The 5,761-nt window shown below is 35.6% G+C and overlaps 2 non-coding genes across 2 annotated transcripts; one reads left to right on the plus strand and one right to left on the minus strand.

Moving 5' to 3' along the window:
• Positions 1–4,237: 4,237 nt before the first annotated feature.
• On the plus strand, positions 4,238–4,319 carry Trnal-uaa. Its single transcript has one exon. It is a non-coding gene; the product is annotated as a tRNA-Leu (tRNA).
• A 50-nt stretch (positions 4,320–4,369) lies between these two features.
• Positions 4,370–4,441, minus strand: Trnat-ugu. The gene has a single exon. It is a non-coding gene; the product is annotated as a tRNA-Thr (tRNA).
• Between the last annotated feature and the right edge of the window lie 1,320 nt (positions 4,442–5,761).

A 5,761-nucleotide genomic window follows, 5' to 3' on the forward strand; every position in this document is an offset into this window, starting at 1 on the left:
GAAAGAAATATCAATAATTGCTCGTGACAAAAATTTGCACAAACAGTAAAGCACAAATTTCGAGGTAAATGAAAAACTAATAAAATAATATTGAATCACGTAAACTTCCTGGGCTGTTTTGCCATGGTTGATGCTTAACTGCAGACGTTACACCATACTTAACAGATAACATCTTCAGTGTTTCTCGTATTTTGAGCAGCGGCTGAATGAGCTTAAGATACAAAAAGTACTGAAAATATCTGTTTAGCTTACATCATTCAATTGACACCGACTGTGAAACCTACAAACTGATGAAATAATATTTAGCGTTTTGATAATGTATAACCACTTACGGCCCAAATATTTCCAGAATTTTCACTTTCCTGATCAGATTTTTGAGATTGACTAGAGTACAATATATTTTCAACATTTTGAACATTTTGCTCCTGTTCGTGAAATGTAGATGGAGATATCCAATTCTGAGTTGTGTCTGTTATATCTTCATAACTCTGAGAATCATGGTGTAGACTACCTAAAATTTAAATTGAAGAAACATAACCAACTTAAGAAACCATATAATGCTTTACTACTGACTTACAACGGTTATAAGGTCTCCACGACCGTTGTAGAAAATGTTTTTACTTTTGTTTAAACCATCTTAAAGTTTATTTACAACTTACCTGTATTATTTCCGATGATTTTATTACTTTTCAAATGATGTGAAATTGCCTTTACTTTAGGAGGAAGTGGATGTGTTAATTCTGTTTCATCTTCCTCATCGTTGCCGGAAAATAATCTTTTTGGAGGTACCTACAATTCTCCGTTTTCGGGACAGAGGTTCTTCGTCTCCACTTGCAAAGTCCGAAGTGAGCTCTGCTTTTTTTATCTTTTGCAAAGCCCTACTATAGTCTCCTAAAAATCAACAATTTAGAGATTATAAATCTATAATTTTTATGTATGTTTCATTAAGTAATCCGTTTATTTAGCATAGCTTTTAGCAACTTGTGAAGAATTGTCAATGTAAAACTGTCTTTATACCAAGATAAAGCCTATAATAAAAAGGCATTGTATAATAATTATTTACCTTCTTCAAAAAAAGATCTCACTACACCAAATAACTTCCAAGTGTCATTAGGAGATTCTCCTTTTTTTTATCGATTTGTTAAAATATTCCTGTTGTTTAAAGGGTGGCCACCAAACTTCGGATTTTCGAGGCGTTAGCCATTTTCTATAGACAAGTGCAATACCACCTCCGTCTTTTTCTGAAAACTATATTCCCACAAACATATTTAAGCCACTACAGAATGGAAAAAATATGACAAAATCCGGAATTTTGTTCAGAAACAAATTTGAGATGCCACTAATAAATATAACCACTAAAAATAACCTGTAAGTTGAAGAAATATCAAACAACTATACTTGCAACCGCCATTACACCATGCACATTTGCAGTATTTGCACACATATGCATGCATTGTATAGTCATGTGGTCAGTACCACCAATCCAATAGCAATGCTACCATTCACCAATCACAAAGGAGTGCCCGGCTTGACAATGCGCGCGTAATTTTAAATTTGGAGGAAGTGATTATTGCCCCTTTAATTTGAATATATCTAATTTATAAGAGCCGATCTTTCAATTTCTGGTGAACGTAATTTAACCAACAGTTACTACTTACCAAACAAGTTTAGAATATGTAATAGTGTTGGACAAAATAATTCATTTCCTAATTATATTTCACTTCTACATATTAGTTAACTGATACTTTAATTAGAGATATCGCAAAACGCAGCCTAAAGTTGTTTCTGGATTTTAGGTACTTTGAAATGAGATAAACAAAGATTTTTCCGAAATAAATAAATAAATAATAATAGTATAGAAAAGTCACGTCAATATGACGTCAACTGTTTTTACCAACTAAAATATGTTTACGAGGCACGTCAAAATGACGTCATCATTTTGACGAATTTCGACGACGACCAATTGTCACCTATTATATACGTCAATTCGACGGGAATTGACGTCACTCTGCTGGCTGGGTATTGCATAATTGTATATGATTGTATTACGGAACACCTACCACTTAGCGAAATCGTAAAAAATCTAGCTTAAAAAAATAAATCTAAGTAATTGTTAGTTAGTCGTTTCATAATGGTCCGAGATGAAAGTTGTGGCGCTAGACATCCAGGGCTTTATGTTACTGAGTACCGATGGAGGTTATGAATTTTATCCTAAGGAAATCACGATTCAGGATGCACGCCAAGTGAGCCATTATTTGATTAAACCGCCTACAAGTTTCCATAATTTATCTCGACCGAATCAGAAGCAAGTAAGATGTACGAAACGAAATATCCACGGCATCCGCTATTCATCTGGAGACGTAGAATATAGTGCGCTGGACGCTATACTTGGAGATCATTTGCTGTGTACCGATATAATTTATGTGAGAGGACGTGAACAGCTGGATTATTTAGAGAAAATACTACCGCAATTGGTTCCCTCCAGCTGGCAGCACTTACCCAATGTGGTAAACGTTGAAAAATGTGAAAATTACTGGGATAACCCCCCACCACGTTTCCAAGTAGATGTACTCCGTTGTTCATATCATATGAATCCAAATAAAACAGTCAGATGCAGCAGGCGGAACTGCGAAGATCTTTTCCTTTGGGTATACAACCTATTGCCGCAATGAAGAAGAAAACAGTTACTTTCGACGAATCTAAAAATAAAGTGCATCTAATGAAAACGTGGACTTTTGCATCTACTGCAGCTCGGCGTAGATACTGGGAATTTTTTGCTGCGGATAGAGATAGATTCAAGAGAAGAATTGAAACGACTTCTAAAATTCTCAAGCCATTATTAGATAAACATCTTGAAAAAATTCGCCAACTAAAATCCGAAATAACACACTACGACAACCAGTGTAAAATGGCTAAACAGTTTCAAAAGATGAACATTCAAGACAAGTGGGATGATGTATTTACGAATCCTCATCGATTTTCCGCAGCGAAGAATGGACCTACATCTACAAGAATTGTACCAATTACGTTATAATATTATATTTATTATATTTTAATATGCTTAATATATGTTTACTTGTCCTTGTTTGTTTTATTTCCTCTCTCCCTCTACCTTTCATGAATAAGAAAAACCAGTTATAAGACTTTACAAATCATTATGTACCTCATTCGTTTATAGACAGTGGTCTGTTGCTTAACAACAATGGTCGTTTTACGTTCCAATTTCATAATTTTAACTGCAGTACTACAAAATGTGTTGTACGTACATGATATACACAACGTACACGAAATGTATGTATGCTACAGAAATGTTAGCGAGAATGATACATGTCCACATACGTTAATTCAGATGAGACGTAATATAGTTAATGGTGGAAAGCTGAGGGTCTTCGGGGCGTCAGTTCCGGAACATTCTAAATTCTACAAGTTGAGAATAACGTTTCAAAATAAGTCAATTGGAGATTTTGATACCTGGAGGTCATTACCTATTTTAAACTGCTCCGATTATGAAGATGTATACGCAGACGCACTCATCGTAGCGTCTGAAAATACGACAACAGATTTGAATACAATTTCTGGACTTATTTACTTTATAACAGTCGCTACAATTGTATTAATACTGAAGAGTATTGCAAAAATCATTCAAAAGTATTATGGTTAATGTAGCGAAAACAGCATAAACTCCACATTTTTACCGCAGTCCTCCAGATTGACTGGTATCAACAACATACGGTTCAGTAGCGCAGCTCCTTCAAGAATTACAACCCTACCACCTCCATTGTATAATATTCAAGTTGCTATCAGGAAACAAAGGGATTAAAAACACAACTTTTGTTCTGTAAATTTAATCATTAGATGTCCAATTATTCTTCAGTATATCATAGTCAAGTGTAGCAATAGGTGCTTTTAAAGAGAGCGTAATGTCTGGTAGGAAGCCAATCGAAGTAATGCCAAATTCCGTTCCTGAGGACGAATGCTGGGGACCGCCTGAAAAGGTTTGCCGAATATGTCGAAAGCGAGAACGAAACGTTATTTTTCTACCTTGCGCCCATATGGAAAGCAGCTGGATTTGTGGAATGCATATAAAATTTTGTACTTTATGTTATAAAGAACTTTCAGCAACAGTTCGAATATGATATTAAATAACTATCTCATGTACATCATGTATTACACCTACCTTATGAAAATAAATAGATATAAATTTTTTTTTCTCGTTTCTTTTTCATATACCTATTGAGTCAGGTTGGCCGAGTGGTTAAGGCGCCTTGTTTAAGCCTTGGTTCCCAAAAGGAGCGTGGGTTCGAATCCCACACCTGACATAAAAAATGTAATAAAAAAATAATAAAATGATAAAAATAAAAAATGTGATTGCCTCCTGTGAGATTTGAACTCATGACCTCCGGTTTACAAGACCATTGCTCTACCACTGAGCTAATGAGGCTCATGCTAGGTTTACTAGCAAGCCTACATATTAGGCTAAAATTTTTGCTAACACTACAATTATAAAGAAAATAATATATCATGTTACTGTTTATACTAAAAAGCAGGTCTGAAACTGTAGAAAACAGGATTGAACCAGTAGAAAACAAGTCTGGACCTGTAGAAAACAGGTCTGGACCTGTAGAAAACAAGTCTGAACCTGTAGAAACTTGACCTCGAATGATGCAATAACGGATAAGAATGACGCAATCCTGTTTGGAGGTCATTGGCCTCGAATGATGCAATACCAGATAAGAATGACGCAATGCTGATTGGAGGTCGTTGACCTCGAATGATGCAATACCAGATAAGAATGACGCAATGCTGTTAAAGGAAATAATATATCAGGTTAAAGTTTATGCTAGCGTGGCAGTATTGAAGGAAATAATATATATGGTTACAGTTTATGCTAAAAAAACAGGTCTGAACCAGTAGAAAACAGGTTAGAACCTGTAGAAAACAAGTCTGAACCTGTAGAAATTTGACCTCGAATGATGCAGATAAGAATGACGCAATGCTGTTTGGAAGTCATTGACCTCCCCTTATCGTGGTTGAATTTTAAATTTACCACCAACTGGCCATATGACGTCACTTCCATGACGCCATGACACTTCTTGCATGCCAACACCCACGCATCTCTTGCACAACGACAATGCCCACAAGAAGCCGCTGAAGGAGCTATGGACACTGACCATCGAGTTCGTGACGTCATTTAGTGTGGCGCAGAAAATGTGGCGCAGAACCGACCTATCCTATCTACTGTGCGTGCATATTTAGATGCAGTTTTTCCAAATTGCTGGATTGGCCATGTAAGCATTTTTGCTTGGCCATCCAGAAGTCCGGACTTGAGTCCTCTTGATTTTTCTATTTGGTCTCGAATGAAAGATATAGTTTACAAAGAATTTATTGTCTCGTGTGAAGAGTTGTGGCAAAGAATACAAATCGCTGCCAACGAAGTCAGACGCACCCTGTATTTCCAAAACTATCAACTTTCGGGTAAGACATGTTTGCGCCAATGGTCACCATTTCACGTGTACTATCTTCAGCTTTCGATTTTCCCATTGTTAATTAATCACCCTGTATATACCAAAAAATATATATTGGGGATGTCGTCAAGTGGTGGTTGAAAGAAAACTCTTTTTTAACTTAAACCAAACTTTCGATAATATTTATTATCTTTTTCAAGGTTAAAATGGCTAAAATGTTCAACAAAATATTAATATAATGAAATAATTACATAAAATGGACACTTACTTAAGTTAACAGAGTTATAAAACTTAAA

Source organism: Anoplophora glabripennis, unplaced genomic scaffold, assembly GCF_000390285.2.
Source record: "Anoplophora glabripennis isolate ALB-LARVAE unplaced genomic scaffold, Agla_2.0 scaffold1992, whole genome shotgun sequence".
Lineage (NCBI taxonomy): Eukaryota > Metazoa > Arthropoda > Insecta > Coleoptera > Cerambycidae > Anoplophora > Anoplophora glabripennis.